The 13,685-nt window shown below is 43.8% G+C and overlaps 1 protein-coding gene across 1 annotated transcript in view; it reads right to left on the reverse strand.

Moving 5' to 3' along the window:
- Window positions 1-4,864: 4,864 nt before the first annotated feature.
- GIPC2 (GIPC PDZ domain containing family member 2) overlaps window positions 4,865-13,685 on the reverse strand; it is a 63,512-nt gene continuing 54,691 nt past the window's right edge. Inside the window, exon 7 of the mRNA XM_066623880.1 lies at window positions 4,865-4,888. The gene's annotated coding sequence lies outside the window, so the exon portion shown is untranslated. The remainder of the gene's footprint in view (window positions 4,889-13,685) is intronic.

Here is a 13,685-nt window from a genome sequence, read left to right on the forward strand (position 1 = left end):
CCAATCCTATCCAACTTTTCTGTACCTGTCCAGCTGCAATGCAGCCCTGAGGTAAGGGAACAAATGTTCCCTTTCCTTGGGGAGGCCTCTGTGACTGCCTCCCCAACACAGGTTGCAGCGCACACCCCACTGGCATGGCTCCATTGGAAAATTGGATAGGATTGCACCCTTAGTCTTAGTCTCTGACTGACTTTAGTCTTGAGTCAAGTGGTACACCCACTGATCATCCAGATCACCTGGGGGATGTAGACAGCTAGAGCCATTTTCCCCTTTTAGGACCTGAATGTCTGGTGGGCTTTGCCAGTTAGCTGCCCTGCTGTGGTTTATTATGGTTTCAATACAGTGGCCCTTTAAGTCCAAAAGCCTCTGTCTAGCATGCTTATTGGGGATTCCACAGGTAATGCTTAGCAAATTCACCCATCTTTGACTTTCCCCAATAGCCTGTTTACGGTGCTCACTTGCAAACTGGGTGGTCTGGAGGCAGCCAGTCCAGTGTTACAACAAACAAGACGTGAATGTACCATTGCAGATCATATAAATGCCTCAGGTTGTCAGCTGGCTGAACTACCAAGAAAACAAAACAACAAAACCAAAAAAACAAACAAGTTATTCACCAGTAGAAGAGTGTTTTGAATTAAGACTTCAGAGGGTGCTTGGGGGTGCTTTAAGTTTATCCTTCACTAATGACACTCAGTACAAGATTAAAACAAAGGATTGCCATCCTGTTTATCAGACACTAGGGTTGAAGGAATTTGAATATGTAATTTACAGCAATGCCTTCTACCAGAGTTCTCGGATCAGAGATCCTAAGACTGAGAGCAGCATATCAAGATTTTAAGAGCTACAAGCGACAGATCACAAAAGCCATAATGCTGGCATTGCTCCCTTCTCAGCTATCCCACATATCACCTTCATAAAGAAAAAAAAAACAGAGTTTGGGTGGATCAAACCCAGGAGTCCTTTGTCCAGAATCTGAATCCAGTCTCAGAGGGCAGGCAGATGTGTCCTGGAAGCCTACAAGCAGCATGTGAATGCAATAGATTGCTTATTGTATGCCACAACCAGTTCTTATCCAGCAATAGATTACTTCCAAACATGGAAGCTCCACTGAGCCATCATGACCAACAGTCATTGATAGACCCAGCCCCATGAACGCTTTTAACCCTTTTCAAAAGCTTTCAGAGCCAGTGTCTGCCACCGTACTTCATGGCACTGAATTTAATAACTTAACCATTCAAACTGCTATGTTATAAACTTCTGTCTTGTCCTTCTTCACAGCTTTCTTTTTTCTAAACTAAGGAGTCTCAGAGTCTTTAGCTTTTCCTCATCGAGAAAGTGCTCCAAACTCCTCATAATTTCAAAGGTACCTTCTAGGTGATCTGGGATCACTGGTCTGCTCAAAGATATTCCAAATGCAACACTACTGCAGACTCATACAATGACATTATGATACCTGAAGTCCATTTCTGACTTTAAACCAGAAGGGAGGGAGCACCAGGATGCAGATCTCCAGTTGTCTTGTGTGCTCCCTGAGGCATTTGGTGGGCCACTATGAGATATAGGAAGCTGGACTACATGGCCTATGGCCTGATCCAGCAGGGCTGTTCTTATGTTAAATCCATTTCTTAATACAGTAACATTAAATTTACCATGCTTACTACTGTTGCAGGGTTCCCATTCCAGCAACCATTCTGATTTGTCTCCAACTAGACATTTTGTCAACAAGTTTATCAATTCTAGTCAGGGGCAATCCAAGTCATCCAAAACAGCTCCAATCTGCCAGCCCATGTGTGCTCCAGCCCCAATTCACCTCTCACACAATCAAACTCCCACCCCTGCAAGCACTTTACCATCCTCCTTCTCCACTGATAGGAGGAATCCTGAGAATGTAACTTCTCAGCTCCCAGCTTCTCCCTACCTGGCCACTTTACAAGTATCTGAGAAGGAAAGAAAATTTCATGGTGGTTCTAGCTCTTTTCCTGAGCACTCTCCTGGTAGTACTCAGGAACAGTTCACAGTGGTAGCAAAGTTGGAAAAGAAAAGCCCATCCTCCCCTAGGGTGTGCTAAGGAGAGCTCATAAGAAGAGGACAGGGCAACACATACAGCTACCAGGAAAGCAGCAGGCCAGGGGAGGTGGCACCTGGACACAAGGTGTACCTCACCAGATTGCTGCCAGCTGGACTGCTCCCAATTCTAGATTTAACATTGTGCTTTCCAGCAATTTATCTGGACATGTTAGGTTCACTCTAGGAACTAAAGGTAAGAAACAGCTGACTAGAAAAGCAATACAACAAAAAAAAGGGTGGATGATTACACTAGGATAGCAGTATTTTGTTGAGTGTGGTGGCAATTACCGAAACCACATACAGGGACACTGTCAGAAAGCATCTCCGCTATGTCAGAAGAAGAGTCTGGCCATGTTCCATATCTTTGTTTATATTTCAGGGCCTTTTTTCCATAACCTCATTGTCCCATTTTTGTAACATCCTAACACAGATGTTGAGAATCTATAATTCCAAGGGAAGAGGAATCTAATTTACTGACCTGAAATTAAATGCATATGCAAGAATCCTACATGTTTGTCCACAACAACAATCTTCTAGCCAGGGTGCAAATTAGATGGATGACTCTTCTTTCCAGTGTGGCTTTTACTTCCTGCAGATTGGAAATTGCCAATATAAAATATGTTATGCTTTATAGAAGTGACAAGAAACTGGCATGCCTCACAGTGCCAGATGACAAGTATCTTTTAAAACATGAATGTGAGAAGTTTGATCCCAGGAGTGACTCTCGCTAAGGCCAACAGTTGTTCTAAAGTGAAATTAAAAGAAATTTCTAAAAAAACCACACATGAAAACAATGTTTCAAGGAGTGCTTTCTATAAATAAGCTAGAGCTTTTATTCTAATTGCTTGCATATTGCTATTGTCATCTCACCATTTCACACTGAGTGCACTGGCTACAATCCTATATGCACTTCCCTGAGAAGCTTCCCCTGAGAAACTGGAAGTGATGTTTCTCAGCCTTCCGATGGTCTCACAAGGCCTTCGGATGATCAGGGAGGCCACGTGTGGCCTCTTCAGTCCTCCAAAAGCATCCACAAGGGAGGCAGCAGCACCAGGGCCAGGATCGCCACTGCTCCTCTTTCATGGTGAGCGTGAAAGCTCTTTCTTCTTCATGAGAGCTCTTTCTTCTGCCTCCTCTCTCTGGTCCCTTGCTAGCTTCACCCTTCCTGCCCCCCTCTCCCCTCAAACTTCCTCCTCATGTTCCACTGTCCACATTGTTCTTTCCTTTTTTTAGCCAGTCCCCTTTTGCCTCCTCATCTTCAATCTATCCTGCCATCCCTGCCTAATGTCTGCCTTTCTACTTTGGCCCCCTACATCCTTTTCCTCTCTGCCCTCCCCCCCCCCTTCCCTTCTACTTCAGCTTCTTTCTCTACCCCTTTGCCTCCTACTTCCTACAAGGAGTGTCCTTGCTTTCCTCCTCCTTTCTTTTTATACTTCCACCCTGCCATAACTCCTGCCCCCTCCCCTTCAGTGGAGGGCCAGACTCAGCCACCAAATCCCATGCTCTTTCACATTCAGTGGTGATGTCATCATCAGGTTGCTGCAGCCAGAAGCCACACAGCCTTGTGGTGCTTCAAGCTGTGCCAGACCATATGGCAGCAGATAGCTCTACAATTCCCTGGAAGTAGGTCCCATTGAATTGCAGGCCTTACTCCTGAGCAGACATGCATAGGATTCTGCTGTAAGACATTTTGCATCTCAAGTCAAAACTAGTGTCATTAAGGGTGCAATCCTAACCAACTTTCCAGCACCAAAGTAAGGGCAATGCAGCTGCTAGGTAAGGGAACAAACATTCCCTTACCTTGAGGACAGAGTGACCAGATGTTCTCTTTTTCTAGGACATGTCCTCTTTTTTAGCCTCATTTCCTGGAAAAGAACTTAAATGTCCTTCTTTTTCCTGTGAGCAGGCAGTGCATAACCTTCTTGTAATTAATAAATTATATGTAATATAGTTTTAAACACTACATTACTTATTATTTAAATTAACCACATGAAATCCATATGTGTGTGTTTTCAGCTTTTATTTTGCCATGTCCTACATTTTTCATGGATGTCCTACATTTTGGGGTGCCTTGTCCTCCTTCTGAGGTTAAGATATCTGGTCAACCTGCTTGGGGAAGCCTCTGTGACTGCCACCCAACTGCAGGATGCAACACATGCCCCATTGGCACAGCTATGTCAGTGCTGGAAAGTTGGTTAGGATTGGGCCCTAATACAGCTACCCTTCAGTCATTTGACCTCATAACATTTAGAAGCACAGAATGAAGCTGCCACACTCACTGTCACTCAGCTGGATTTTTTCATTAAAATTCACCCATTATTTCTGAAGCATATTGAAATTGATGCTTTTTTTTTTTTTTTTTTTTTTGCAAAGCTGCAAATCCTATTCCTCCTCTATAGTCTTTGACTTGATCTCAAGATATGGTTTGTCTTAAAATTCAGTATGGATATGATACGTTTACAAAGCCATTCTTCTGAAGGATGTTCACTGCTATGTTGAGCCCCATAATGATTTTGCTTGCACAACATATCTACCATATAAACCAATTTGACTGGAGAGACAATAAATCTTGTCTTTATTTATTTTGGCAATCATGATGAATGGTCGGTCTAACAAGAAATTCATAAGAAGCTAAGTATAATTATGGCCTTGTGTCATTATTGTTTTTTAAGCATTCTTTTTTGTGCCACAAAAGATTTTTCAGCTGTTTACTTCAACATTTTCACAGCTTCTGTTTCACTGCAGAAGAAGAAGGAGGCACATCCTGCCAGATGTCTTTTGAAAGAGCAATAGTGGTCCTGGATCTGGTTGTGGTGAAAAGCTAGAGAGATATAAAATGAAAGTGGTCAGAGCAGGATTGATCTCTGTAAATACTATTTCGCATCTGGGCAGCACCCACAAGTGTCCAAAATGCTTCATACTAATTCTCTTGTAATTCTTACAACGACCCTGATAGCAGTAGCGGCGGAAAGCATGGACAGGATTGGAGCCTCAGTCAGACAGGCACAACTTCCTCCCGCCTGCCTGCCCCAAGACCCAGGTCTTCCTCCCCCCAGCCGCAGCAGGAAAGCCTTCCTTTCACCCACCCACTCAGAGCCAATCCTTGGCACATTTACTCAGAGGTAAGTCCCAGTGTAGCCAATGGGGCTTACTCCCAGGAAGGTGTGGAGAGGATTGCAACTCAGAGCCCAAGCCTGTGCTGGTCTACTCAGAAGTAAGTCCCATTATAGCCAATGGGACTTACTCCCAGGAAAGTGGGGCTGGGACAGGCTCATGAGAGCCCAGCCCAGCTCAGGCATGTCTACTCAGAAGTAAGTCCCATTATAGCCAATGGGACTTACTCCCAGGAAATTGGGGCTAGGACAGGAGCCTGAGAGCCCACGCCAGCCCAGGCAGGTCTACTCAGAAGTAAGTCCCATTATACCCAATGGGGCTTACTCCAAGGTAAGTGCAGATAGGATTGGAGTCTCAGTCAGTCAGGTGCAACTTCCTCCCCCCTGCCTGCCCTGAGTTCTCCTTCTCCCACAATCAATGTGAACAGCTTCTCCACAGCCTCCTCCTCTCTCCCCCCCCCCCACAGTCGCTGGACCTGAGCTGTGCCACCAAACAAAACAGCGGGGGAAGGGGAGATGCCCCACCTCCCTTCACACGTGCAGGGCTCTCCTCAATGTAGCCCACTGCCCCCTGTGGCCCAATGTGCCTGGCTGGTGGGGCGTGCGCCAGTAGTGGCGTCTGCTTCTCCCCCCCACCCATGAGCCTGACGGGGCTGCAGGAGCAGCCCAGTGTAAGACCTCAGAGGGAATGGATGTGAAGTAGGAGGGAGCTGGTGCTGGGGGGGGAGGCAGCTTGGGAAATGTGGCAGATTTTTTATTTTTCACTTTTTTAAAAAGTTGGTGTGAAATCAAAACCCGGAAGTGATGTCACTTCTGGATGTGACATCACTTCCGGGGCGACATCCTGAGCTCTGCGCCGGGCAGCAGGATCGTTAGCTACACCACTGCCTGATAGCATTATCTCTATGTTGCAGGTGGGAAGCCAAAACTGAGAGGAAGTGCATAAGAAAAGTTACCTTATGAGTTCATGGCAGAAGTGAGATTTGAAGTGGAGAAGGATTGTGCTCCCAAGCCAGAAGAAACGGGTGGGACTGCCATTCCTATTGACAATGCCTTTCTACCTTTACTCTATGTCTCCTGTCTCCCCCCTTGCCATGTCATTCATTCATTCATTTACCTTTATTGGCATATGAGACATACAAACAAACAAAAAAGTAGCAATAAATAATACAAAAAGGTTACATAAGCATTACGCCCATTTTAACATTGATTGAAGATCAGAAGTTCAAAAAAATAGATTTTTTTATGCTTGACAGAGGCATCTTCACGAATTAGTATTATCTAAGTTAATAACTCTTGCAACACTGGACTTATATTAGTTTATACCAACTGGTTAAATGGAGGGAGAGCGCTGTGGCGCTGTATTGCCAGTTTTATAAAAGTTGCTAATTGGGTAATATGCGATTCATTAACTCCATTCAGCAAATGTTGTAGAATGAATTTATCAGGGTGTTCTGGAAATTTTGTGAGAATCGGGTCTAGGTGGAGAACATGAATATCCTTATAAAAATTGCAATACAATAACATGTGGGTCAGGCTACTGTCTTGCTGTTACATGGGCAAAGCCATGCTTCATACGGCACTGCAGTGAATCTTAGAATTAAAATGTTCAAGCGGAGCGTATTGCACCTCGCTAGGGTTAGGGCACTTCGCTCCTGTGGATTCTTCAGGAAAGGAGAATAGCTAGTCATTCCCAGCACAGTTGGTAGTAAACCAATACATAAAGGAGAACAGGTTTTTCATACTGCATCGTGTAATCCTTGCCATGTCAATAGTCATGTGCCTAACCTACAATCTATTTTTCAAATGAAGCAGGGAGCGTATGACAATAACTAAAGAGGTGACTGCAAGTGGGGTGGTGAGGCCTCTTCAGTGCCCAATTTTGCCTAACCTTTAGATGTCTCCCCTGGGTATTGTGTCAAACAAGGGCCTGGGAGGGTATACACTGATTCACCACTTTTCCTTTCCAAAAGGATATTGATTAACAATGAATTGTGCCCTATCTGTGCTCAGTATGCTACATATCCTTCAATTACTCAGTGATGATATTGAAGGGTTATGAAGCAGGTGCCCTAATGACCAAGTGCAACACTGAGTCAGCATTTTGGCTGTTTCCTGAGGATTTTCACTTCCCCAGTTTGTCTTTTGATGGACAGTATTACATGGACAGGGCATTCCCAATGGGCAGCTCTGTGCAGTTTTTGAAAAATTCATTGCAAAGCTGGAATAGGCACCGAGACACCAGACACACCAGGCGGGATATGCCGTCTCAATGATTTGCTGTTAATGTGCTGAAGTGCATCTGGACAGTACCAATTGTTATTAGAAGAATTTATTTAACTGACCAGGGAGCCTGGAGTTCACTTGGTCAGTAAGATAATTGAGGGCTTGAGTATCCAACTGACCTTTAAAGACATTTAGGGCGCAATCCTAACCCCTTATATCAGTGCTTTCCAGCACTGACATAAGGGCAATGCAGCTCTGAGGTAAGGGAACAAACATTCCCTTACTTTGAGGAGGCCTCTGTGAGTGACATCCAATGGCAGGATGCAGCACATGTCCCATTGGTACTGCTATGCTAGTGCTGGAAAGCACTGACATAAGGGGTTAGGATTGCGCCCTTAGTTTGATGCTGTAGGTTGCCTTTGGACAAGGTGGGAGCCTTGGTGGTCAGTCGTGCCTGGTCCTGGAAGGTCTCTCTTCAACAGTTACAAGAACTGATGGGGCATTTAAATTTTGCATGCAAAGTCATCATATTTGGAAGGGCTTTTGTAAGGCATCTGTGTGATGTCATGATGGGTGGGTGAGCACCATATCACTGCATTTGAACGTTGGCAGAGATGCTGGATGACTTGCACACTTAGTTAAAATTCCTGAGGGAATTCAGTGGGGATTTTTTGGGTGAGTAATTGTAAGTTACTTAGGACCCACTGCGGTTCATAATTAATGGTCAGTGAAGTTGTGGCCCATTTATAATCCAAAAATTCTTGTCTTATTGGAGTATATATGGACATAGTTTGCTAAAGCTATATATTGGCCAAGAATGCAGTGCTACCCTTGAGAGGAATAGAATTTGACCTTTCAGGCCAACATTCTAGTCACTGGATTTATTCTATTAACCTTTATAGCAACAATTACTAACATGAATAACTTGATAATGACCAAGTATGGATTGCTACAAAAAAGCCCATGACAGAAATGGGATCTGACTTTCAAGTACAATATTAGTCACCAGAGCACACATGTTTGACCTTCATAGCAAAATGTTCTGTTATGAATGTGTAGAGATTAATTTACTCAGAATATTAACTCTTTCTTTAAAAAGAAAACCTTGTATTCAGTTTTCCTATGGGTGAAAATTTACAGTTGCACATGTTTTATGGTTCCGCATATGAATTTTAGTTTCAGCTGTGCTAGTCACAAGAGACTGCAGCAGTACAACCACTCCAGATCACTAACTAGATACAAAACAGCTAGTCCAGGGACTTGGCAGTGCCACAACCCACCTCATCCTCTGATGTGGGTCACAACACTCTTGGTGCTGTTGGAGGCCTCTCCTGGCTTGGCAACCCGCTCTACAGGTCTCTGCAGGCCTCAGAATGACCCTCGAAGCCTCTGAAGCCACTTCCTGTTTTTGGAAGTGCATCAGAAGCGGCTTTCAATAACACAGGCCAACACACATTTTGCTTCCTTACACCAATTCCTGGGTATATCTGGGGTTCTGATTCCAAAAATGGCATCTGTTTTGCCCTATAACGTCTAGTTTTGGAGACATGGCATAGCCTCTTTAGTGAATGGTTCAAGCAGCTTCCTCATGAGGAAGCCTACACCATGGCTTCCTCATGACGAAGCTGCTTGAACCATTCACTAATGAAGCTATACTATATCTCCAAAACTAGACGTGAGAGGGCAAAACGGATGTCATTTTTGGAATTAGCACCCCAAATTCATATCAAACCACCATAAAGTTTGGGAAAAACTTTTCTGACCCTCAATTTTGTAGGCCTGTGTAATCAGAAGTGACTTGCTGAGGCTTCGGAGGGCCATTCTGAGGCCTGCAGAGGCCTGTATTGTTGGTTACCGGGCTGAGAGAGGTATCCAGTGGCTCTGGTGAGCACAGGGGCTTCTACTTGGAGCCAAACCAGTGCAAGGGCGTGCTGGTTGACCCAGACCACGACCCACTGTGCTTGGACTTGAGACCCACCAGTAGGTCGCAACCCACACTTTGGTAAGCGCTAAACTTGTTGCAAGGCTGAAGAAAGCAACTCAGAACGACTCGATACACAGGGATGTAGGTTCACAGACTTTTATTTGAATTGTATACAATCGGCCCACGGGACTCATGTCACAAAGCATGAGCCCCGTCTGAATGCTGGTCCTTAACCTTTATACCTCTCGCAGCACTCTGTCCTCAATTCTAGACTTCTCATTCGCTGAAGATTTGACATCATAGATGGGGCTAACTCGTGCAAAAGAGAGCGACTAAGATGATTACTGGGCTGGGGCACCTTCCTTATGAGGAAAGGCTACGGTGTTTGGGCCTCTTCAGCCTAGAACAGAGACGCCTGAGGGGGGACATGATTGAGACATACAAAATTATGCATGGGAAGGATAAAATGGATAGAGAGATGCTCTTTACACTCTCACATAACACCAGAACCAGGGGACATCCACTAAAATTGAGTGTTGGGTGGGTTAGGACAGACAAAAGAAAATATTTCTTTACTCAGCGTGTGGTTGGTCTGTGGAACTCCTTGCCACAGGATGTGGTGACGGCATCTGGCCTGGATGCCTTTAAAAGAGGATTGGACAAGTTTCTGGAGGAAAAATCCATTATGGGTTACAAGCCATGATGTGCATGTGCAACCTCCTGATTTTAGAAATGGGCTATGTCAGAATGCCAATGCAAGGGAGGGCACCAGGATGCAGATCTCTTGTTATCTGATGTGCTCCCTGGGGCATTTGGTGGGCCGCTGTGAGATACAGGAAGCTGGACTAGATGGGCCTATTCCCAGTGGGGCTGTTCTTATGTTCTTAATAGGCTAGAGATAACCTTAGAGACACCTCATACATGAGCTTCAAGTTACAGGTTTCCAAAAAAGATGAAATTAAACAATTAAACATGTTGAATTACAAAGTTTTCAAGAACCAGCAGGGGATGCTATAATATCATTTTATCCAGTACTGACCCTTACTCGCATCCATCAATCCAGTTAGGGACTGCCTTGACAGGTCTCCGTACCATTCTCATTAGAGAGATGACACAATGTACTTCAACTGGTACCATGATCTCTCTCTGCATGCCTTTCTCCTATGCTAATGTCAACACAGAAACACCTGTGAAGCCTTCCTGCAATGTTAAAGCTTTTGTCTGTTCTTAAGACTTTTCTAAAATCTAGCAGCAAAGGTTGCTTAAGACTTACTTCTAATTACTACTATGTCCCCATATATGTTGGTTACACTTTAGGGCAAAGACTATTTTACCTATATGTGTCTTTTCCTTTGAAAGCACGGAAGAATAACAATTTAAAACTATAAACAAATACAGGCAGACTGTCCTTGCTAAGACTGCCAAGTTGGGGCCTATCTGCTCATTACCTAGCCAGTTTATCTATTTGCATTTCAAGGTGTTTACGCCTAAGCAGCTCTGTGAGAATACAATTTTGCCTTCAAATGACATCAAACAGCCTCTTCTATACTTTTGCAGTGTGGCTTTTAAGATTTTGCACAAATGGTTCGTTACCCAGGTCGCTGTCACACTGGTTATTCTGTCACCTTCTGTCATATAACACAGCCTTTGAGGCCCCAAAGTCAGTCAGACCAACCTTATTGCTTTTAAAATCAAGCAGCTCTTTACCATTGTGTGTATGCTGTAGTATTACTGGGCTATCCAATGGCTCTAGGCTCAAAGGTCACCGTGCCTCAAACTAAGGCCCAATCTTATTCAACTTTCCAGCACTGGTGCAACCAAAATGCAGCCCCAAGGTAAGGGAAATGTTCCTATACCTTGAGGAGACCTCTGTGACTCTCCCCACCACAGGATGCAGGATGCACGCCCCATTGGCATGGCTACACTGGTCCTGGAAAATTGGATAGGATTGGGCCCTTAGTCAACACTGTATTAAATCATTCATACATAGCAGCAGGTACGTGCTGGAATCCCTAGCATGTATGCACTGCTAAAACAGAGACGCCTGCGTTGGCTCAGTCATGTCGTGAGAATAGATGATGGCCGGATCCCAAAGGATCTCCTCTATGGAGAACTCGTGCAAGGAAAGCGCCCTACAGGTAGACCACAGCTGCGATACAAGGACATCTGCAAGAGGGATCTGAAGGCCTTAGGAGTGGACCTCAACAGGTGGGAAACCCTGGCCTCTGAGCGGCCCGCTTGGAGGCAGGCTGTGCAGCATGGCCTTTCCCAGTTTGAAGAGACACTTGGCCAACAGTCTGAGGCTAAGAGGCAAAGAAGGAAGGCCCATAGCCAGGGAGGCAGACCAGGGACAGACTGCACTTGCTCCCGGTGTGGAAGGGATTGTCACTCCCGGATTGGCCTTTTCAGCCACACTATTCCAGAACCACCTTTCAGAGCGCGATACCATAGTCTTTCGAGACTGAAGGTTGCCAACACACATTAAATCATCAGCTGCCAACTATTAAAATAATTTATTTTCATTTGTCATCTGCATTTTAAACAGTCAATTAAATTTCTTAAATCTTATGCAGAATAATAGAAAAGTTATCACTCAGCATTAGAAAGAAAAGCCAACTGTAATATTTCTTTTCATTCGCTATGCCAGTAGCACTCCAAAACCAAAATGTACCTCAAAAAATAAGCAAGTGTGATCTGAACTAACATCTTTGCTGATTAAAACGCTTTAAAGTAATTTTTATGTTTTAATTTATTTTTTTATTGCTGCTGCTTGCCACAGGCTGGCTTTTAATGCCTATTTTATAGTTTAAAGTTTTATTTGTATTTTATAGTTTATGTATTTTATCTTTTATATATTTTAATTGTTTGTGAGCTGCCTTTAGTGCCCTTCGGGGAGAAAAGCAGGGTAAAAATCAAATAAATAATATGAATAATAATAAAACTTCCATCTGCTGTTTAATCAAGTAAAGCTGAAGTTGGGTAATCTTCCAGTTAAACCAACTAAAGATTGAAGCTTTAGTTAATGCTAGTAAATGCAGTTTGCATTCATTGGAAATCCTTTTGCCCTCCAATTCAGAGTTACTGAAGCACGTGAAGGGGAGGTTCTACAAGTATCCCCACTTTCTGATGGTTCGTTTTTCAACAATTCACTCTTTCAACACTTTTCAGTTAAACCCAGAAGTCATTCATTCAATGCATACTCTGCTCTTTCAACCTCTCTCTACTGTTCTAAAGGCTAGAATTGCTCCCCATGTTGATTTGCATATGATATGGTGATTCAAACTGTTTTGTTTGCGTGTGCTTGTGAGAGAGAGAGAGAGAGAGAGAGAGAGAGAGCACTTGCCAAATTTAGTTCCAGGTCTATTCCCATTCCTGAAGTCATTAATGAGAGTCCGTTTTCAGAAATCTTTGTGGGACAGCAGGAAATTGCAAGATAAAAAAGGCATTTGCAATTTGCTAGCTAAAAAAGCATTGGAAGCAACATTTGTAAACTTTAGAAAAAGACCAGGTTCCACTTTTCAACCATTTCTGCTTTTCACCACTGCTCCGGTCCCCAAACTGTCAAATTAGCGGGGGGGGGGGAGTGGAGGGGTGCCTGTATGCACATTGTGTTCCTGGATACCTTTGCAAACCTCCTGAAGTGAAACTGTGAAATTCCTACATCCCAAGATTCCATTCCAAGATTCCATTGGTATATAACTCAATTTACAGCAACTTCTATAAGATGCCTTCTAAAATTTCTATGATTTTTTACAACATTGTGAATAAAAGCACAAACTGCCAACACAATGAGGCAGAACGTTTACCATAATCTCATTTCAGCAGTGTAATTACAGTGTGGCAATAAGGGCTCTGGGTCACAAAAATATGAATATAGCCACAGAATAGGAATGAATATTTCTGTGATATATATTGACCATTAAATGTGGTTTACTGAAGGTAACAGGCTGGAGACAATGCTACTAATGCAGTGACACTTCTTCTCATTGGTACTCTACCTGCAGCCTCAGATCAAAGAGCTCCATCTTGGGTTTTTTAAAACATTCAAATAGCAGCTTCTGGGCCCTAGTGGAGGATTGGGGACCAGGTGTATGGGAGATATTTAACCTTGTCCCCTTATATTTTATCAGCAGTGCTGATAAAAATCATCCTTGCTTATTAGCATTAGACATTGCTGTTAGCTTTGAAAGGAAAACTCCTGTTGGTGCCAATGGGATCTTGTTTGAGCGATGCTTCTAGCATTACATTTTGTTTACTTGACATACTGCACAATCCTGTACTTACCCTTTGCTGGTGCAACAGCCCTTGTGCCAGCCTATGTTGCAAATGTGCCTTGAAGAATAGAGTAAGTAGCG

Source organism: Tiliqua scincoides, chromosome 4, assembly GCF_035046505.1.
Source record: "Tiliqua scincoides isolate rTilSci1 chromosome 4, rTilSci1.hap2, whole genome shotgun sequence".
Taxonomy (NCBI): Eukaryota; Metazoa; Chordata; class Lepidosauria; order Squamata; family Scincidae; genus Tiliqua; species Tiliqua scincoides.